Below are 23,658 nucleotides of genomic sequence, written 5' to 3' on the forward strand. Positions count from 1 at the left end.
GCATTTTATTGTTCCTTTTTTGCACAGTGGGGCGACGCTTCTTCCCCTTAGCGGAGGAGCCGCCGCTGGCTAAAACGCCTTGTGATGTTGTGTTCTGTTTTCCTGCCGCCGAGCGTGTACTTGGGGCTGGGGAGGTGATAAAAGCATCTCTCTCCAGCCTAAGCTTGGGTGTCATGGCCCATCTGGCTAAGTGAGCAGCACACTTCCGCCTCCAGGCTCAGTGATAGGCCAGTGGGAGGGACGAAGGAGCTCGGTGCTGACAGCTGAGGGGCCCTGTCATTGTGCATGCAAGCATCACCAGGGCGACCCCCCCTGCCAGCTGGGCGCATGCACACTCCAGATAATGAAAGAAAACATTCCTGTGCTGGCCGCACTTTTCACCCCTCATTCCAACCTTGCCAATTCAGAGGAAGTTGTTGACAAGAAGGATTTTGTTTCGCATCTAGTGTGCATTGCTGTGTGTATTGCCATGCCCTCCGCCATCTCTGCAGCAACTTCCATCCTCCAGTGTCCAGTGACTCCCCCCGGTTCAAATGTCCACTCCTTGTTTCCATATAATCCAGTCTGACGTCTTCAAGGCTAATGCCACGAGCTGTTTGCTGGCAGAATATGATGTAAACATGTAGGTTCTCTCACCGCTTGTTGTAGAAGTATGGGCCATATTGGTTGTTAACAGATGCATGAATCTGCAATGGTGCTTGAACAATATTCAGACTGGGGGTGCTGGCCAGGGGTTCCAGCTCACTAAAGGTACAAGTCTGCTGAGAAACCTTGGGGTTCGTGACCGACTGTGTGCAGTAACTGAGCAAGAAACTTGAAATAGGTGGATAAGATGGTAGTCCGAGACATTGTGTACACAAATATGGTTCCATGATGCATTATGATTCAATCTTCTTAAATATGTACAATCTTACTAAAAAAGGAGGTATCTACAACAGACCATTAATAAACCAGAGTAGATTAAGCTATTCATGCACACAAAGGTAAAATATGTGTGTGATCACTGTTTTCTCACTGTACTTCACAATTTGCCATTAAATTCCATTATTAAAAGGCCAAATTAATAACTGCAAAATTCAAAAAGGATACCTTTTCACTTTGGTTATTTCCATGAGACTCATTATTTCATTCTCCATAGTACTCAGTCACAAAAGTGTGATATGTTTGTTAGAAAATGTCATCTAATTGCTGTCACATCCTGTGACGCTAGGTGCCCATGGCAAGCTAATGTGCAGTGCTTTGTTGAAAGTTATTCTCTGTGCTCACCTTACTGGCCTTTCACTGCACTGGAACAGCAGTGAAATGAAAACTGCATGAAGTGAAAACTGATTGAAAGAATTATCTTTCTCATCTGCCTCCAGGCCTTGGGGTGCTGATGTGCCTGGGGCACCCCTAGTTCCACTGCCTATGGGATCTGTAGTGTGCTGTGTGAGTGAATTGGGTAAAGTCGCTGGTAGGAGCACTTTCTGCTGTGTTTGCAAACCCTTTACCAGTGGCGTAACAAAGGAACACGCAGCCCCTGCAGTGCGCATGGGGTCGGGGGAGGAGCTCCGGTGCCCCCTTTGCATAGTATCCAGCCTGAGAGCTCCTTAGTGAGTTCGGAGGGGGGCCCTCCATGTACTTTGCAGCCCCCCCAACCCCTGTAAATTTCGCTATGCCACCAGTTTGACAATAAACTGCATTTGGGTGATAAAGCCATTCTTAGGCACTCCTTACGAGTGGGCAGTATTTGAGACGGTTTTTATCAGACGCAGTAAAATCAGGGGCGTAGCTTGGTCAGTAAACCTGTGGGGGTTTGAGCTTCGGATTTTCCAACAATTACACTGGCATATAATGTTAAAACACATTAGACAAGAAGCAGGGCGCATAAGAGGGGCATGAGGGGCAGTGGAAAGAGAGGGGACTACCGATTGTAGGGGTGGCTTCTTCGCTATGGAGGAGGAGCATCGCCTCGCTGCTGAAAGCAGAAAAATAAAGGGATAATAAAAGTATTTTATTATCCCTTTATTTTTCTGGTTTCGTAGGGTGGGGAAGGGCCAACCTCCTCCACGTCAACAAGTGGAGGAGGAGTAGTGGTCTGCTTCTCAGTGCGCAAGTCAGTTTGTCCGGCCGTCCGAGGCTGGCCAAACTGACATGCGCACTTAAAAACTCTCCACCCAGCTGTATTTTACACCCCACTAATAAATGCATTTTCTGATAAGTAGTTGGGCATAGGTGCTTTTAATCGGGTATTGTGAGCTGTCTGTTAGATTTCACCAGGAATTTTTACATATACACAGACAAAAAACCACACGCGCTATCTCCCTTTCTCTGTTTTGAAAGTCCTCAAAAAATATTGGCTACTTTACAAAATATTGTGTTTCCTCTTACTTAGTACCAGTCGCGGCTGCTGCCAGGAAGAGGTGTGGGGTCACCACCCGGGGCGGGTGGGCAGTAAAAAGAAAAATAACAAACTTACCTGCCCCTCGGTGATCCGCTGCCCCCCCTCCAACAACCTCTCATCTTCTTCCCTCCCCAACCAATCCCGACGTGAAATTTACTGAGGCAAAAATGCCTGGTTAATAATGGCACATGCGGAGTTAAGAGATGTGGTGAGCACCAAAATCCACATGTTACATACATCCCATTCGCCAGCAGTAATCATGATTGGGGGCTATTTATTGCACCAGATATATTCAGACCCCTCCAATATTGGAATACATCAAGTTTAAGAAGTATTGCAACATTTTCTGGACCGATTTTCGAAAAACATCATATTTTCACTGGTTGTAGGTGGAAGAAGTTTTGCACATGCACCAGAAGCGAAAATGTGAAGAAGTGGATTATACATAAGGGTTTGTTGCACTTATAGAACTCTTTAACTTTATCGATTTGCTCAAACAAGCTATGACACTACTGCTACCGATTTCTTTGCAAATTAGGGCTAGGAATGCCTAAGAAAGGGAGGCCAACAGCAAGGTGTGCTCAGGGTTTCCAAAAGAAATATGCCCTACAGAAGAGCAGAGCTTTGGCTTTAGAACTGATCAGTCACAGACGCTGTAAACATGACATTCCTACCCTTTTCCTAACACCTGGGCTTGATTTATTGAAGCTAGATCACAATTTATTCATATTTCCATATGTAACACTCATAACTGGGCATGCATGCACTTTAAAGATGATGTATGGCTAAACGTAAAATGTAATTATGCTCCTAAAACCAGATGTAAACAATCTATAGCAGCTGGACCTCATTGAGAGTGGGGTGTTCCACACATACAGTGGAGGAGGAATAAAGAACAAGGGTAAGCGCAGAGAGATGTTGCTTTCGTAGCACTATCAGAACCCATGGAGTATCACAGTTTTAAGGTTTGCTGAGCCAAACTAATTAGTCAGATTGACAAAGTGAGGTGAGAAAGGATGGGGTTTGGACAGGTGTCCACAGGCCTGCACCCAAATTACAAAGTGGGCGCACTGCCCCATAGGTGCTACAGTACACCCATGTCTAGGTGCGCCCAGCGCAGACTGGGACTATGCACCCCGTCATACTAATGAATTACTTTGAGTGGTCCTTTATAGGATGCTGCTTCATCATCGGCCGTGCTCCGTGCTGAGTGGGTGTTGCAATAACTAGCAAGCCCCTTAGGAGGCGGGGCTCTTTGCCATATATCTTTTGATCTCAGTGCCTGGTGTATACCAAACAGAGGTATGGGGCTATTTTCTGAGGCGTGGGGTAGTGTGGTATAAACTAGGGTCCATATTTATGAGGCCCTTGCGCCACAGTTGCAGAGCAAACCACTACCTCATATTTATGAGGCCACGCAAAGTCACTTTATCAGCTATTTTAACAATGAGAAAAGTAAACCTCACACCCATCTTTTTCATACATATAATAATTATGCATGTAAATTTGATCAGGACATCTTACTTGTTAGAGGCTCACAGCTGAGTATGTGAGGAATCAAGGAAACTGAACTCTATACATAGACCCACACTAAAATTGCATTTTATATATATATTTTTTTTAAATTTTATTTATTGTCTGTGCCTTGTGTAAGTTTGACACCATGGCCCTCATTCTGACCCTGGCGGTCTTTGACCGCCAGGGCGGAGGACCGCGGGAGCACCGCCGACAAGCCGGCGGTGCTCCAATGGGGATTCCGACCGCGGCGGTAAAGCCGCGGTCGGACCGGCACCACTGGCGGGGTCCCGCCAGTGTACCGCGGCCCCATTGAATCCTCCGCGGCGGCGCAGCTTGCTGCACCGCCGCGGGGATTCCGACCCCCCCTACCGCCATCCAGATCCCGGCGGTCGGACCGCCGAGATCCGGATGGCGGTAGGGGGGGTCGCGGGGCCCCTGGGGGCCCCTGCAGTGCCCATGCCACTGGCATGGGCATTGCAGGGGCCCCCGTAAGAGGGCCCCTACATGTATTTCACTGTCTGCTGCGCAGACAGTGAAATACGCGACGGGTGCAACTGCACCCGTCGCACAGCTTCCACTCCGCCGGCTCGATTCCGAGCCGGCTTCATCGTGGAAGCCTCTTTCCCGCTGGGCTGGCTGGCGGTCTGAAGGAGACCGCCCGCCAGCCCAGCGGGAAAGTCAGAATTACCGCCGCGGTCTTTCGACCGCGGAACGGTAACCTGACGGCGGGACTTTGGCGGGCGGCCTCCGCCGCCCGCCAAGGTCAGAATGAGGGCCCATATCTCTAACATCATCTGATCTATCACTATAACAAGATACATTTAATAAATTGTAGCCATTAGAAAATAAGATAAAGAATAAGAATGATGATATTATATGTGTAATGGATTAGAAAAATCCCAATGCTGAGCTAGCCATTATTGCACTGAGGAATACAAAAAGGTGATGGCTACATTGAGTTCTCCCTATTTAGACGTTGATTCAACTTCTCCTTTGGGCTGGCTCCTCCCACGGGTGGCTCGTCGTTACACCTGCTGGCATCTGTCGCCTCGTTGTGTGAATCTGTAACAGGGGTCAACCAGCCAAGCTCCAGAATCTCTTGTTCGAACGTCTGTGAGCTTGATTCCCAGTAATTCAACAAGTGGTTATCAGAGGATACAGGTGTAATCTTGCTCATGGCACAAACATCAAAGTTGAGCCCATCAGACCCGGTACAATTAGCCATTCCCCAGCTGTCGATGAACTCTGCAGACCAACAGGATTGACAGGTAGGACACCAGTTTTGGTTCCCTTGCTGATGGAAGAATCACTTTTCCCAAAACCATGCTGGATTGCCCCCATGAACTGAAGGTCTTGAGTTGGCTCCAGATTCAACAGAGATGTGTTTTAGAAGTAATCTGCAGTCGTTCTCCACATGTTGATGAGCCTTTGAAAAAGATGGACAGCAGATCAACCAGTCATCCCTTTAGAATTAATTTCACCTTCCAATGAGTCAAGAACTTCTGTGGTTACCCTCGGAGAAGAAGCCAGGCCAAAAGGGAGAACTCTGAACTGATAATGTTCATCTTGAACACAGAAAGGGAGACATCTCTGTAAAAGTTGAACTGGAAAATGAAGGTAAGCACTGAGGAGATCCGGTGATGCATGGATATCTCCTGTGTTTAGTGGCAGGGTTGCCGGTAGAGACAACATCCAGAATTTTACATGAGCGTTAATTGGATTTACTGGGCCTGATTCTAACTTTGGAGGACGGTGTTAAACCGTCCCAAAAGTGGCGGATATACCACCTACTGTATTACGAGTCCATTATATCCTATGGAACTCGTAATACGGTAGGTGGTATATCCGCCACTTTTGGGACGGTTTAACACCGTCCTCCAAAGTTAGAATCAGGCCCACTGTCTTTAAATCTAATACTGGCCTGTAATCTCTTGACTGCTGCTGACAAGGAAAAGTTTGGAGTAAAATACAATTCCTCTCTGATTATGAGGGACATTAAATTACAGCCTTTTTCCAGCAAGTTTTGATTTACATGGATCAATGCTTGTTTTTCTGAAGAGTCTTTGGAACTGGAGTGCTGCGAAAGTAATCTGGTGGCAGACTCTGGAAAGTTATGCAACAGACATTCTGTGTAATATCCAAAACCAATTGATCTATCACTGAGAGTCTCCACTTTTCCAAAAAGGAACATCAGAGGACCCCCTAGTGAATGGTGATGGGGAACTGTTAGACCTGGAAGTTTTTTGGCGTGTCTCCCCTGTCTTTTTGCCTTCTGACGTCCTGGTTTTGGACTCTGTTTTTGCTGGTTTATTGTCTCTGCGCACTTTACTACTACTAATCAGTGCTAAAGTGCAAGTGCTCCCCATATAAATTGTACTGTGGATTGGTGTATCCATAATTGGCATATTTGATTTACTAATAAGTCCTTAGTAACGTGCCCTAGAGGTGCCCAGGGCCTGTGAATCAAATGCTATTGGTGGGCCTGCAGCACTGGTTGTGCCACCCACATTATAAGCCCTGTAAACATGACTCAGACCTGCCACTGCAGTGTCTGTGTGTGCAGTTTTAAACTGTCAATTCGACTTGGCCAGTGTACCCACTTGCCAGGCCTCAACCTTCCCTTTTACTACATGTAAGGCACCCCTAAGTTAGGCCCTAGGTAGCCCCAGGGGCAGGGTGCGGTGTATGTTTAAGGTAGGACATATACTAGTGTGTTTTATATGTCCTAACAGTGAAATACTGACAAATTCGGTTTTCACTGTGCAAGGCCTATCTCTCTCATAGGTTAACATGGGGGCTGCCTTTAAATATCCGTAAAACGCAGATTCCCTTTGAGAGTAGATACAAATTTGGAGTTTAGGGTCCCTGAACTCACAATTTAAAAATACATCTTTTAGTGAAGTTGGTTATTAAATTGTCTGTTTGAAAATACCACTTTTAGAAAGTAGGCATTTTCTTGCTTATACCATTCTGTGACTCCGCCTGTTTGTGGATTGTCTGTCTGGGTCAGTTTAACAGTTGGGCTGTTCACACCTCTCCTCTAGACAGTGACATAAAAGGGGGTGGGGTGTAGCCTGCATATCCTGATGAGCCATCTGAGCTAGAGAGGAGGGAGGAGTGGTCATTCACACCTGAAAGGACTGTGCCTGCCCTCACACAATGCAGTCTCCGACCCCCTGGTGTGTGTCTGGGGCCTGGCCTGGACAAGGAAGGATCTTGCAAACACTTGAGACTTTGCTTTGAAGTTTGCCAATTTCAAAGGCAGAACTGGGTATAAGAAGAAGACCCAAATCCCCAGACTTTTAGAATCTTTAAGGAATCAAGAGGAACCTCTGCCCAGGAGAAGAGCTGAAGAGCTTAAGGAGGAGTACTGTCCCTTTGCTGTGTTGCTTTGCTGGACTTGCCTGCAGTTGCTGCTTCTGCCTGAAAAGAGTGGTAAGTGCGAACTTTGCTGTGTGTCCTGCTTCAGAAAATTCTCCAAGGGCTTAGAGTAGAGCTTGCCTCCTGTTGGAAGTCTCAGGGACACCAAAGGCTTCAGCTTCCTCGACCTGCAGCACTGGGAACTGTGCGTTTTGTGTTGTTCAAGAGGAGAAACCACTGCGACGCCGCCAACGACGCCGCTGTCCTGCACCGTGACCTGCCGATGCTGCACGGAGTCGCTTTGCCCCGCTTTGCACCGCGACCCTGGTCTCACTGACGCCGTCATCAGACGACTTCACCGAGCCGCTGCTCGCACCACGACCAGTGGGCCCCGCACTCCGGCGTCACCTGCTCACACCGCAGCCTGGGCATCCCCGATGACGTCGCTCCTGCTGACACCGGCGCCGCTGCTTGCACCGTGGCCTGTGGACACTGCTCGTGAGGAGCACGAAGCACCGTCCCGCGCCGCAGCCCCGGTCCACCGACGCCAGCACTATCGGCTCCAGTGTCGTCACCAGGCATCCTTGCCTGCACTGTAGCCTGTGGACACCGCTCGTGAGGGTCACGAAGCACCATCCCATCCCGCACCGCTGGCTTGGGCCTACCGACGACAGCGCTTCCGCAACGACGACGCCGCTGCCTGCACCGTGACCTGTGGACACCGCACATTGCACCGCCCCCCTTCACACCGCAGCCCTGGTCTCACGACGCCGCTGGACGCCATCACCGAGCCGCTGTCTGCACCGTGACCTGTGGGCACCGCACGTCGCATCGTCCTGCTTCGCACCACAGCCCCGACGCCATCCACGCCAGAGCACCTGATTTCATCAGCCCGGAGTTCGATCCCCGAGGTGCGTGACTCCTGCACCGACTCCAGAACCGACGCCAGCGACGCCGCTCTCCGGAGCTCACCGCGAGGATCACGATGCCCTGCAAATCCAAGGTACTGTTTGCGGGTCTTCCCGACACCGTAGCTGGCCCACAATGCTGCGGCCAGCCAGAACTGTTGGTTTTGTTGATCACGACGCCGTTATAGCCCCAGGTGGAGCTATCGACTTCAAGGAACTGTAGCTTTGAGTAAATCTTGCAGAATTCATATTTTTCTTACTGTATGTTGGATTTTTATCATATTTGGTCTTGTTTTATATTGATAAATATTGGCTATTTTTCTAAAACTGGTGTGGTGTCCTTTTGTAGTGTTTTCACTTGTTACTGTGTGCTATGTGCAAATGCTTTACACATTGCTTCTGAGATAAGCCTGACTGCTCGTGCCAAGCTACCAAGGGGGTGAGCAGGGGTTATCTGAGCGGGTGTCTCCCTTATCCTGACTAGAGTGAGGGTCCCTACTTGGACAGGGTGCAAACCAACTGCCAACTAGAGACTCCATTTCTAACAGGAACCATAGCATAGTCATGCTTTTGGTGGTGTTGGTGGCATGGACAACCCAGCCACGTCTCCTTCCTTGAGAGGGCTGGTTAGCTAATCTAGTTCATAAGCAAGGAACAAAAATTCTTTGTACACCAAAAACCTTCCTTTTGAGGATTGTGCGCACGTGGCCATACATTTTATGTCTTCCGCTGATTGTTTCAACATACTCTCTACTTTTCTCCATAGTTGCTTTTTATTAAAGTTCTATGCATAGTGAACAAATAACAGGTAGATGCTGGAAACAAGAGTAAATGACCAGTTTGAATTGCATCTCATGGGACATACAGAGTTCCATTCCCTTGGTGCATCGTAGTGAGATTCACTGTTCGCATGTTGCTCATTTGGGCAGTCCCAGGACCGTGGCAAATCCGGTTGCTTGGCAAACACAGTGTGGAACATGCATACTGTTCCTGCAGGACAGGCAAGCTGTCTTATCTCTGTGTGTCCCTGCTAGTGAGTGAAGGGTGTGGGGGGATGACTGACATCAAGCCCGAGAGGGGATCCATAGGAGGAAAGACCCAAGTGTGCAATTGTAGGAGAGGCAGCTGGGGAGGGAGTACAGCTATGTGAACATGTGATGTGTTGTCAGTCATCAGGAGAAAGCCTCCAGTGAGGGTCCCCAAGTGTATCAAGATGAGACAGTCAGTGAGTGCCTGGTTTCAGGGTGGTCTCTTGCCAGTATTTGCCGACAGACTGTCGAGGTATGCATCCCACGCATCCAATGGGGGTGCCACTTCCTGCCGCAGGGGAGCACGTGCCGGACGGACGTCTCAGCAGATGCCCATTTAAGCTTAAGAAGATCTCTCAGCCAAAGTGCCAGTGAGGGTGTCACCGTGGACTTTCAGGCCATTGCTATGCCATGCTTTAGGAGAATGAACAGCAAATTGGCAAACTTAGTGGCATATTTATTCTTGGGTGCATGAGCCATTAGTCTCAAGAGGCCGTGTAGGAGATCTAACCACAAGGGTTGACCCATAATGTCAGACGGTATCTGTTCCATTCAATATTGCTCAACTGCCGGACAATTCCACACCATGTGGTAAAAGTCTTCCTCTAGGCAGAGGCAACTTGGGCACTTTGGGTTTATTCCTGGAAAGATACAATTGAGTTGCATAGGGGTATGTCTGATGCACATAGTTTAACTAGGTGTATTTCAGTTGGGAATTCCTGGAGACACCCTACATAAGTTCCAACATATGTGACCATTGCCTGTCTGTAAGGTCCTGTATAGTAGACAGAGCCCACTAATCATTCAAGGCACGGAGGTTCGCGTTGCAAGGTTCCAGCAATCTGTTTTAGAGTAGTTTTACCACGTGCTTGACCATACTGTGCTACAGTAATAACAGTAGCACTGGTGGGTTCAGAATAGTCGAGACCCCATGCAGCCCCAATGGCTGCTGTCTGGATATTGTAGGTCAAGAACTGGCCCTTAGGAATGTTGTAGTGCCTTCTAAGACCCTGGAAGGACACCAGGAGCTTATGTTCATACAGGTCTAGCACTGCTAGGATACCCACCTTCGTCCAAGGGCCAGTATTGTGATGGTCCACCACCTCACAGAGCGCTGGAAGCTCCCACAGTGGCAGTGTTGGCATGTATGGTGCTGTACCATGCGACAGGATCACATACTTGCCCCAACAAAGCTTGGCTACTTTGGCTACTTTGGTGAGATGTGCCACCTTTAGGGAGTCTCGCCGGGGGTCCATAAGCAATCTAGTATGCCGTGGCCATCTATGTCCCAGAGGATTGCAACCATCGACAGCCATTTCATGGGCCACCGTAACAGTGTGGCTGAATAATACAGCTCGTAGCGAGGAGCCCTCAGTCCCTCTTTCTCCAATGGGGCATATAACTTGTGTAAAGCCACTCTTTTTCTCCCCTCACTCAATATCAAGTCAGAGAGAAGCATATTCAGTTCCTGGAAAAAGCAGTGGGGGAAGAAGATAGGCAGGACTGTGAAAGGATAAAGCATCCAGGGCAGTATCAGCATTTTCCTAATTGAGACTACCCATTGGAGAGAGCGGTAAGGAGTTCCAGAATGTCAGAGAGTGATGTACACCCGACATGGCCTTTCCCAGGTTGCCCTCAACCATATCCCGCTCTGTGTGATAGACATTCACCCAAAGATAGTGGAAGGTGTTGTATTGCCAGAGCAGCCCCTAGTAGCATAGTCCCTTCCACTCCAACTCAGAGAGTTTCAGCAAGGGGAAGAGGCAGGATTTAGACAAGTTTAATCACAAGCTGGAGACCTTACCAAAGTCATCCGGTGCTTCCATCACCTGGGGCAAGTCTCTACACAGGTCCCGTAGATAAATTAGAGCATCATCTGCATAAAGTGAGATTGCCTCCCAGGAGGCACCGCTCGGTGTTCCCCATTGTGGGCCCTGTTGGCAAAATAGTCTTGCCAGTAGTTGTATGGCCAGAGCGAGTATAACCAGAGAGCGTCCCTCCCTGTCTGGTGCTCCTAAGCATCCAAAAGGGTGCTGAGATTTCCTTGCTGGTGCACACCCTGGTGACCCGCTCAGTGTAGAGAAGATCAATCAACTTCAATATCTCCGGACCCATATCCATGCATCATATCACGCCCCAAAGATAAGACCGGCCAAGGGTATCAAAGGCTTTTATAAGGTCCAGAAAGAGTGCTACACATGGAGGTGACGCAGGGGTATGTTAATCCATAAAACGAACAAGGGCCTGAGATTGAGGAATGTGATTCTGCTTGGGATAAAACCATCCTGGTCATGGTGGACCAACCCTTCCTTCTGGCAGAGTATCCACAGGTCCAGACGTGCACTGAAGTGGTGGTATCTGGGGCCTTTCCATTATACCTTTGTGTCTAGGTTCTGTAAGGTGGGAGCAGCTTCTAGACAGAGCCTTTGAAGTGCAGTGAATTCTCTAACTCCCCTGCCCCAACCTGGCTCAAGTGACAATGCAGGGTTGTTAAGCCCTTTGTGTAGAGACAAACTACAGCCTATTCAGGTGTAAGTGAGGCTGTTCCCCTCTCCTTCCTCCCATCCTGCCAGTGATAGAACATCCAAGCACATCTACGCTCTCATTGTGTGTGGCTGTCTAGGAAGAATACATAAAGCCCAACTGGCAACTACTCCCAGTCATATGACCAAAGACATGTTGCAGGCACCAAATAGCTGAGATACAGAAATGTGATATTTTTAGAATTATAATTTTAAATCTGTCTTCACCATAAGCTAGGATTCCAGAGATACCAAACTTGAACCAGTTATCTCTTCCTATTTGAAAGTTACACTTATAAAATGTAATAAGGCAACCCCAATGTTATCCTAGGGGAGGGACTAGCCTTGCAGTATTGAAAAACTAATTTAAGAGTTTTTGACTACCACTAGACATGTAAAACTTAAACATACATGTCCAACTCTTTAAATACACTTCCACCCTGCCCTTGGGACTTTCCAGGGCCAACATAAGGGGTGACTTATATGTATTAAGAAGGACTTTTTAGGCCTTGCAAAAGGTTTATTTTGCCAGGTCGAAATAGCAGTTTAAACTGCCCACACAGGCTGTGCAATGGCAGGCCTGATAGTGTCTAAAGGGCTACTTAAATGGGTGGCACAATCAGTGCTGCAGGCTCAATAGAGGCCCTGTGAACATGTAATGCACTCTACTAGGGACTTGTAAGTAAATTAAATATGGCAATTTAGTATGAGCCAATATTACCATGTTTTGAGCAGAGAGCACAAGCACTTCCGCACTGGTTGGCAGTGATAAAGTAAACAGAGTTGTAAGGTCAACAAAAACAAATTCAGCAAAAAGTAGGAGGAAGAAGGCAAATAGTCTGGGATGACCCTGCAGAAAGGGCCAGGTCCAACATTAGGGTAAACCAATTTGTGCTGTTTTTTTACTCTGTAATGGGGACTAGATATATAACGTTTTGCATCAAGGTAAAACTTGTAATAAACTGATTTAACATTGTTTTTTAATTGTTTGCATAAAGACAAGAAGAGCATTACATTTCATATTCTTCATTGTTCAAAAGTGAAAAATCGGGCGTCTCTATTTAATATAACAAGCATTGGCAAAGCCAATAGCTCTTGCATATGCAAGACCTATTGGCTTTGCCAATGTGTTTTAGCCACATTGTACATCAGTGTGGCTCCTGTTCAGCATAGCTAAATGTTAGTGGCATAGAGAAGAGTGGTATGGAGTGGAGTGTCTAAGAATGGAGTGGCATAGAGTGGACTGTCATGGAGTGTCATGGAGTGGCGTATAGTGTTGTGGAGTGGGGTAGAGTGGAATATCGTGGAGTGGTGTGGATTGGTGTGTCATGGAGTGGCGAAGATTGGCTTAGAGTGTTGTGGAGAGTTGTGGAGTGGAGGGGCATAGAGTGGAGGGGCAAAGAGTGGAGTAGAGTGTGGTACAGTTGGGTGACGTAGAGTGAAGTGGAATGTCAGAGTGGAGTTGAGAACAGTGTCAGAGAGTGGAGTGGCATAGAATGGAGTAAAATAGCATGGAATGGCATAGAGGGAGTTGCGTACAGTGGAGTTGAGTGTCATGATGTGGAGTGTTGTAGATTGTCGTGGAGTGGAATAGAGTGGGGTAGAGTGTCATAGAATGGGGTGGCATAGAGTGTTGTAGAGTGACAGAATGTCATAGAGTGGCATAGAGTGAAATAGAGTAGAGTGGAGTGGAGTGGAGTGGCATAGAGTGTCATGGAGTGTTGTAGACATGTGTAGACTGGCATAGAGTAGAGTGGTGTGTCATGAAAGGAGAAGGGTGGAGTAGAGTGGAAGGGCACAGAGTGGAGTAGAGTGGAATATAGTGGAGTGGCTTAGCGAAGAGTATGGTACGGTTGATTGCCTTAGAGCATCAAAGAGTAGAGTAGAGTGTTGTGGAATAGAGTGGAGTGGCATGGAGTGTTATGGAGAGAGTAGAGTGTTGTTGAGTGAAATAGAGCAGAAGGGCATAGAGTGGACGGACATGGAGTAGACTAGAGTGTTGTGGGGTAGCATAGCATGTTGTAAAGTGGAGCAGCATAGAGTGGGGTAGAATGTCGGAGAATGGTGTGGAGTGGTGTACCATGACGTAAAGTGGTATGGAGTGGCATGGAGGGGGCTGTGTAGAGTAGAGTAAAGTGATGTAAAGTAGAGTGTTGTAGAGTGGAGTAGATTGGAGTGGAGAAGCATAAAGTGGAGTAGCATAGATTGCAGTGGAGTGTCATTGAGTGGAGTGTCGTCGAGTGGAGTGTTGCAGAGTGGAGTGTCATAGAGTAGAATGGAATAAAGTGGAATAACAGAGTATAATAGAGTGTTGTAGAGTGGAGCGGCATAGGGTGTCATAGAGTGGAGTGGCACAGAGTGGCATAGGGTGGAGTGGCATAGAATAGTGTGGAGGAGTTGAATGGAGTAGTGTGTCATAGAGCAGAGTGGAGTTAAGTGGCATGAAGTGGCCTGGAGGGAGTTCTGTAGAATGGAGAAGAGTGTCATAGGGTAGCAAATATTGAGAAGAGTGTTGTATAGTGGAATGAAGTGACATAGAGTGCAGTGGTGTATAGTGGAGTATCATAGAGTGCCATAGAGTGGAGTGAAGTGTCATAGAATGTCATAGTGTGGAGTGGAGTATCGTGGAGTACAGTGAAATGGTGTAGCGTACAGTGGAGAACAGTGTCATAGAGTGGACTGGTGAAGAGTGGAGTAGAGTGTCGTAGAGTGGAGTGTGATAGAGTGACATGTCGTTGAGAGTCATAGAATGAAGTGCCGTAGAGTGGACTGGCAAAGAATGGAGTAGAGTGTTGTAGAGTGGAGTGTCATAGAGTATCGTAGAGTGTCCTGTCATAGAGTACTTAGAGAGTTGTAGAGTAACAGGGCTACAGGTGAACTGGCAGAAATCCCATTTATACCCACTCTCTATGAATCGCGACCCACCCGAGGAGCTGGGATATGTCTTTTGGGAATCTCTGTGCATGACCTACCTGGGAGTCAAGTTTTACCACGCCAGGGCTGATATACTAAAGGGCAATATAGGTAGCGCCATAAAGGCACTGAAGTCTAATCTGGGATTCTGGAAGACACTTCCATTGTCGGTAGCTGGGAGGATAGCACTTATTAAGATGGTGGCGCTGCCAAGAGTCTTATACTATTTTGCAGTCTTGCCACTCTGGATCCCTGCTGTGCTTTTCAGGGAGCTGGACTGCGTTCATATTGGGGCTGAGAGATGCTGGGTGGCTCTCACTACACTGAAAAGACCGCAAGCGGAGGGGGGCCTGGCAGTCCTGAACTTTGAATCATATTATCGGGTGGCCCAGTTGCAGTGGCTGACCCGGTGGATGTCAATGTGCCGACTCCGAACGGACGGAGAGGCCTCAGCAATTCCCCCCCCCCCCCAGATTAGTTGTCTTGCTCTTTCGGTTGATGGGGCTGACCCAACAGATACCCCGGAGGTCCGAGTTCTTAGTCAATGTTGGAAAAGATGCCTCCAGAAGACTGACACGAGCACGCCGTACACACCTCATATCCCAATGCAATGGCTCAAATGGATGTCCCATGAAGGCGATTGGTGGGGCTTCGCAACTTGGGAGGATGTAGGGGCCACACGGATTGGAGATTTATACAGGGATGGGAGCCTGATGCCCTTTGAGGACTGCAGACAGGAGTATGCTCTTCCATAAGGTTACTTCCTGCTGCACCGAGCAGTCACCCATGCCATCCATACACATTGGCAAATGGGAGGCGTAGAACCCGGGTCTCACAAGGCCAGCAGCTATATAGAAACCCCGGATGGCACATACAGGGCCATAACCGGATTATATAGGGCAATCCGTAGGAGAGCGATGCGATCCTTAGACGGCCTGCTAGGGAAGTGGGAGGCAGACCTGGGGATCCCGGTACCAGAGAAATCTGGGGAGCAGATACCAGAGAGGGCACCAAAGGTGTCTAGAGATGGTAGGTTTCAACTCATACACTTTGCGAGTGGCAGACGCACAATGTCCACGCTGCGGGGAAGAAGCGGCAGACTTTATCCACATGATGTGGGTTTGTGCGAATTTAACAGATTACTGGAGAGAAGCGACAACATATGTAGCTGTGTAGCTGGGATCATAGACGGCATAGTATCTTGCATGCCAGGCCACAGTCTCCTTCATTGGTTCCCCCATAGCTCCAAAAACAAAGCCACTAGTAAGTTGCATGACTTTGCATACACCTTGGCCAAAAGAGAGATAACAAAGAACTGGAAAAGGCTGCTGGGCCCCAGTCTCTTTTGCTGGAAGAGGGAATTAGAGCGCTTGGAAGAATACGAAAGCTTGGTACTGCAATGAGAACTCAGGCAGGGCAGGGGCTCCCCAGAACTAGCGTGTGCTTGGGAACAGCTGGTTGCAGACCTGAAAGATGAGATTAAGATATCCCTTACTGAATCTAATGAACCCGCACCATCACCCACTGCCTAAGAAGCCATAGCTCCTACAATAGGGAGAGAATTAGCCCACAGGGCAAATCACCCACAAGCCTAGCACTACCGGAACCCTAAGCAGCACAGCCGAACAATGCATGAACTTGCACACATTGCGCATATCAGGCTATGGGTCGGGGAGGGGGAGTGGCATGGAGGGTTGAGGGGGAGGGGCATCAGAACATTGCTACTCTACACAACATGATTATTGAATGAGTGAGCAAACATTAGAATCTGGCCCACACAGAGGGCAGGGAAATCGAAATACTAATTGACTAATTGATGGAAGCATCACCTAAATTACCCAGCCATGTAAGGTGGGGCGGACTAAACACACCTAATTACTATGTGATAATGTTTGCAGTCAATAAAGTCACCACAATTACCAATATTTGATGAAAACTAATAATTGCTATGGAGACAACTGTTTAAATGTAGAGAAATGCTACGGTTAAGAGGAGGAGTGTATTGATACTAAAGTTTCAATAAAATCTGTTTAAAAAAATAGAGAGTTGTAGAGTGGAGGGGCATAGAATCGAGGGGTGGAGGTTAAAGGGACATGTCGTAGAGTTGCATAGAGTGGAGTGGCAAAGAGTGGAGTGGCATAGAATTAAGTGGTGTGGACCGAAGTGGCGTAGAGTGGATTGCCATGTCATAGAGTAGCATTGAGTGACGTGGCATAGAGTGGAGTGGCACGTCATAGAGTAGAGTAGAGTGCTGTGCCATAGAGTGGCATGTCATAGAGTGCCGTGTTGTAGAGTGTCTTAGAGTGGAGGGGCATAGAATGGAGTGGCATGTTGTAGAGTAAAGTGGAGTGGTGTTTTGTAGAGTGGCATGGCATGTTGTAGAGCGGAATGACGTGACGTACAGTGGTGAAGAGTAAAGGTGCATAGATTGGAGGGGCGTTGAGTTGTGTTGAGTCGAGAGTATGGAGTGGAGTGTCAAGCCGAGTGGTATGTCGCAGAGTGGAGTGTTGTAGAATGAAGTGGTGTGTTGTAGATTGTCATAGAGTGGTGTAGAGTGGAAGAGCATAGTACAGTGTTGTAGACTGGTGTGGAGTGGCTAGTGTGGAGCAGAGTAGTGTAGAATATGCCTGTTGTAGTAGCACACTACCATTACAAAAAAACACATTTTCAACTGAAATGACTATTGCATTTACAGAGACATTCAGTTTTACTGATATATACAGCGCACAAACGATAATATGTGGAGATGTCATCATCTAGTGTATTGATTTGTTTTGCTCATATTATATTTGTTTCCACCACAGCTCAGAATTACCAGAAGTGTTCTTCATGTGTGCGTTCCTAATTCTGATATATTCTGAAATATCTGCACAGATCATTTACAGACATCTAAATTTTGTTGTGCGCTGGAAAAAAGCCTTTGCTTTCACAGCAAGATTGTCACATAAATCCTCTCACTTTGAAGTTAAAAAGTAAACAGAAAGCTCCATTGGAGACAGAGCCTGACATTTGACTTTGAATGCACAGCAAATGTGACAAGATACCAACAATTTTTAAAGGCCTGTTTACAGAAAACCAGCAATTGTGGAAGAATACAGTAAAGAGGCTATGGTCCATGAAAGCGACAAACTCAAACTGGTCAGCCTAAAACAAGTAAAGCCAGCTAATAGAAAACAAGCAAATGTCAGTTACAAAACACAAAATCAATGGTAAGCAATGGATGAAATGCATTCCCAGGGGAACTTTCAGAATGTCCTCAAGATGTTGTTACCAAACCAGACAGCTGCACTCTCTGGTAGGCTTCCACCCAAAATGGTTATTCATGAGCATGAGTTTCTTTGTTTAAAGCTCTGTTAAACATTTAAAAGTACTTACGGCCTACAAATTTGTTATGCAAGTTTAGCAATACTTGTCTATCTCTTTCCTCCATTTTTGCCCTGGTGCAAAAAAGGCTCAGTAATATTTCAAGTGATATAGTCTGAAGCAAATTTGTGTTTCTCCATTGGGAATGACCAGCAGAAAAATAGTGCCAACGAGATTTGCGCTGTTTGTGTCGTTTTGTAGAGTTTCTATTATCATGGCCACTTACATGCATTGTTGTAACTACCCCGTATAGGACATGCCATGACGTAACACGTGTTGTAAAGTGCAATGAAGGACCTGGCAAATGAATGGGCTGTAGGCCTGCACATCTGGGTTTAAATTTTACCTGCTGCTGTAATTACCAGCTATTACAGCCTCTGAGTGCTCGACTGTAATACGAAATCAGATGTTGTTTGCAACAAGATTAGCACTGGAGCGTTCACAAGTGCTTGTGGCCTCTGTGTGTATTATGTATTCCTTTCGGTGTATACAGAGGAGCATTAACTGCTGTTCTTGAAATGTGATGTGTGCCTTTGCTGTTTGTGTGAGAAGGATTTGGGAGGAAATGATGTACCCCTGTGCTCACAATTGCTGACTGGGTGTTTCCAGTTTTGCTTCCTGGAATTATGAGCACTTTCTTTAAACAACATTGACTCGAGAAGAGCAGGGAAAACATTATTTTTGGGAGGACTGTACGTTTTTCATTAAGGAAATTGTTGCTGCTCTAAAATTTCTTAGGGTATAAATCTCAATTTCTGGTACAAAATGTCCCTCAGTGCGCCTTATGGGCCGGAGATGGCCAGACCATGTTCTGATGTTCATGATGAAACTTTGGTTATCTAAGATTTATCTGTGATTAACCGCTTTTTAATGGATAGATAATCTTTTACAGTGCCCCATTTATGTTTATTGTGTTTGTAGAGAGGACACACACAAAGTTAATTGATTGAAAGCGCTCACCCACAGGCAACAGAACTAAATAGGCATAGGCAAAGCCAATAGGTCTGGCCTACACAAGAGCTATTGGCTTTGGCAATGTGTTTTGCCATGTTGTACACCAGTGTGGCTGCTGTTCAGCATGGCTAAAAGTTAGTGGCTGGAGTGTCAGAGTGGAGTGGGGGAGTAGAGTTTTGTAGAGTGGATTTGCTGGATTGTCGTAGAGTGGAGTAGGAGGAGTAGAGTGTCGTAGAGTTGAGTATAGGGGAGTAGAGTTCAGTGGCAGAGAGTCCATAGAGTGTCCTGGAGTAGGGTGGAGTGTGTTGGAGTGGATTGAGGTAGTGGGGTGGATTGGAGTAGAGTGGGGTGGGTTGGATTGGGGTGGATTTGAGTGGGGTGGATTAGATTGGACTGCAGTGGGGTGGGTTGGAGTGGGGTGGATTGGATTCAGGAGATTGGAATGGAGTGGATTGGACTGGACTGGAGTGGATAGGATTGGAGTGAGGTGTATTGCATTGGAGTGGGGTGGGGTGGGGTGGATTGGAATGGGGTGGGCTGGATGGATTGGAGTTGGGTGAGCTGGATGATTGGGGTAGGGTGGACTGAACTGAGTTAGGGTGGATCGTATTAGGATAGGGAGGTGGATTGGAGTAAAGTGTGTTCGATTGGAGGGACAGGAGTGTATTGAAGTGGGGTGGGCTGGATTGGAGTGGGGTGGACTGGATTGGAATGGGGTGGATTGAAATGGGGCGGGTGGATTGGATTGGGTGAGGTGGACTGCAGTGGGATGGATTGGTTTGGAGTGGGGTGGGGCTGATTGGATTCGGGTGGGGTGTGTTGGATTGGATTGAGGTGGACTGGATTTGGGTGTATTGGATTGGGTGTATTGGATTGGATTGGGTGGATTGGATTGGGTGTATTGGATTGGATTGGGTGTATTGGATTGGGGTAGACTGGAGTGGGGTGGATGGCATTGAGGTGGGGTGGATTGGAGTGCGGTGAGGTGGATTGATTGGATTGGAGCGGATTGGATTGGAGTGGGTGGATTGGAGTATGGTGAATTGGGATGGGGCGGAGTGGATTGGATTTAGGTGAGGTGGACTGGACTGAAGTGAGACAGATTGTTTTGGATTGAAGTGGGTTGTTTAGGATTGGAGTGAGGCAGTGTAGAGTGAGGCAGACTGGAGTAGGGCAGGTTGTTTTGGATTAAAGTGGGGCAGATTGGAGTAGGGCAGATTGAAATAAATTGGAGTGGGTTAGTTGTTTTGGATTGAAGTGGGGAAGATTGGAGTGGGGCAGATTGTCTACGATTGCAGTAGGGCAGATTGTTTTGGATTGGAGTTGGGGAAGAATGATTTGGACTGGAATGGGACAGATTGGAGTGGAGCGGAATGGACTGTGACAGATTGTTTTGGATTGGAGTGGGGCGGATTGATTTGGATGACAGTGGGGCATGTTATAGTGGGGCAGATTGTTTGGGATTGGAGTGGGGCAGATTGTTTTGGATTGGAATGGGGCAGATTGGAGTGGGGCATAATGAAGTGGGACAGATTATTTTGGATTCGAGTTGGGCAGACTGGAGTGGGGCAGATTGTTTTGGTTTGGAGTGATGCATATTGGAGGGAGACAGATTGTATTAGGGTCGATTGGAGTGGGATGGATTGGATTGGAGTGGGGTGGATTGGGCTAATGTGGGGTGGGTTGGATTGGACTGGGGTGGATTGGAGTGGGGTGAATTGGAATGGAATAGGGTGGATTGGAATAGGGTGAGGTGGATTCGACTGGTGTGGGGCGTATTGTTTTGGATTTGAGTGGGACGGATTGTTTCAGATTGAAGTGGGGCAGACTGGAGTGGGCCGGATTGGAGTGGGGCAGATTGTTTTGGATGCGAGTGGGACTGATTGGAGTGGGGTGGATTGAAGTGGACACAGTTGTTTTGGATTGGAGTGGGACAGACTGGAGTGAGGTGGATTCAAGTGGGCAGATTGTTTTGGATTGGAGTGAAGCAGATTGGAATGGACGGATTTGAGTGGGATAGACTATTGTACTAGAGTGGGGCAGATTGTTTTGAATTAAAGTGGGAAGATTGGAGTGAGGTGGACTGGAGTAGGGCAGATTGTTTTGGACTGGAGTGGAGCAGATTGCCGTTGGAGCAGATTGTTTTGGATTGAGGCAGATTGGAGTGGGGCAGATTGTACTGCATTGAAGTAGGGAAGATTGTTTTGGATTGGAGTGGGGAAGATTGGAGTGAGGTAGATGGGAGGGGGGCATATTGGTTTGGATTGGAGTGGGGCATATGTTTTGGATTGGAGTGGGGCAGATTGTTTTGGATTAGAGTAGGGTGAATTAGACTGGGGCAAATTAGGAGGATTGGAGAGGGTGGGTTGGAGTGGATTGGATTGGGGTGAGTGGTTTGGTTTAGAGTGGAGTGGATTGGTGTGGGGTAAAGTGGGGTGGGGTGGGTTGGGGTGGATTGTAGTGGGACAGATTAGAGTGGGGTCGGTTAGGGTGTACTGCACGATTATGTGTTAAAACATAATTTCAGAAATTAGACATTATAAAGAAATAAGGTCGCTTTGCAATATTTCAAACAAGTTAATCGTCATCTTTTGAGAAGAGGGCCCACAAGCAAAAGCAAAAAAAATATGAGTGGAAAGTGAGAAAAGACGATTTGGCAAAATAAAAGAAAGTTAGCTATAAAAAATAAAACTTTGCATTTTTAATTGACCTGCTCTGCACGTTCGTTTTTGCCAGTCACAAGCCTTCTGTTTGCAAGGCCCTAGAAGTTAAAAAGAACAACATAGCACCTCAATCACGTCAGGAGCAGCAGACGGGCACTGATTAAGTTGAATCAATCAGTGCTTGAGCTCTCCTACACAGAGAGGAACAGAAATTATGCTAGGCCTGCAGTGACGAATTACGAGGCTGTAAAGAATAGTGCCACGCAAGCCAACAAATGGCAAGCAAAAGGCGGGCTCTAAGCCCTTTACTGTGCACAACAGAGTCTTGCAAGCAAGACACATGCGCTAGCGCATGCACTCGCAGACTCGACCCCAAAAACTGGAAATTAAAAACAGTACATGCATTAAAAAAATCTGAAAACAGTGATGAAGTCATGTATCAAAAGCACACACATGCTTCTCTGAACTGAATTAAACCATCTTAAATTAGACATAAATTCAGGAAACTCTTGAAACTTTTGCAGTTTTTTTTGTTGGGACTGAAATGTCTTCATGGTTGAGCATGACCCTAGCAGTGCCCCTTTGCAGCATGTCTCTGAAGGGCTTTGAATATTTCACCTCAGCATACACAGTGATCATGTATGCTTGCTAAGGGTTCTATGAAAGGTATGGGGACCAGAGCTGTGTTCTGCAGTCTAGAGGGACACACCTCATTTTTGAGAGTGACTACTGTGGTCTCATTGGCCAGGAACAATCAGCAGTGGTGGATTATAGCAGAAGGAACTGTCCCTTTTATCTCTTGCCCTCAGTGGGAGAGTAGAGCACTGGCCTCTCTTCATTAAAATGTTCCTTTGAACCGGTTCCTTCGCATCTTCATCTGTATGAGATGTGAATGTCAGAGGTATAGTTACTCTGTAAGGGTGGCACGCAGTGGGCATGGAGTATTATGCTGTGTTTACTGTGTACAGGCAGGGATCTATTTTGTGTCTCCTGTATGTGCATGGCTGACATAGTAGAAGTTAAAGATCAACCTGCCAGACAGGGGTCTGATTAGGTGGAAAACCAGGGAACATTCCTAGGTCAGCTTGAGGTGTGCCCGGCTCATATAAATGGGACTGAGGTTCCAGAACAGTCCCAGGGACTTTCCTCCTCTATTCTTCACCAGAGGTGTAGTGCGGGCAGTTTTGTGTATTAACCAGTCAGAGAAGACCCTTCTACTCTTGAGGGATTGCTTTACAGCCCCTGAGAGGTAATCGTCAGCTCCACCTCCTTCCTCCCTAATAACAGTCTGGGGGGAGTGGGCCAAACCCTGAAACCAGATCTGACCAGAAAACAGACTCCGCCTCTGAGATACACAAGTGAGTCTGGAAAAACAGGTGAAATAATCAGGAGATTCCAAATCAGAGTGTCCGGACTTCTCATTGAGGAGGGGTCTCACACCAGAATGAGATTGTCTAATAGTTTTGAGCTCAAGGGTTGGGGTCTTTGAATGCCTACTGCCCTTGCCAGCTTTGACAACTGGAACATGGGGGGTATGCATCCTACTGGAAGGAGCTACCTTGAGTTCCCTGAAGAATCAAGCCCTCTGACTGCTGAGGATGGGTACTAGAAGTATCCCTGCATGAAGTAAAAGCAGCCTAGAAGAGGAGGACCTGGAGACCGCTTGAAGAATTCTACATTGCCCCAATCGCCCAACGAACGAGCTGCACTTTCAGGCCATGTTGTCAGGCCTTCTGACTGCCCTCCCCATAGGACACCCCAGAGAGCTTGAGAATCTCTAGCTGCTTGTGGGCTCTTCAGCCTCCCCTCATCAGTCCATGGACAGCAGCAGAAGGTCACTGGAAGTGATTGAAGGAAAGTGGCTACAGAGCAAAACACAAAGAAGAAGCGACAGCGACTAGTTGGCACTTTAGGAAATCATAATTGGTGGTTTTGCCTCTACCCCCGATAAGACCACCAGTGCTACCCCCAGTGGCTCTTCATTTGTTTGGGTGGTGGGTTTGAGCAGTGGGTGTGAGGAAGATCCAAAGAAGGAGATTTCCATCC

Source organism: Pleurodeles waltl, chromosome 1_2 (assembly GCF_031143425.1).
Source record: "Pleurodeles waltl isolate 20211129_DDA chromosome 1_2, aPleWal1.hap1.20221129, whole genome shotgun sequence".
NCBI classification, from domain to species: Eukaryota; Metazoa; Chordata; class Amphibia; order Caudata; family Salamandridae; genus Pleurodeles; species Pleurodeles waltl.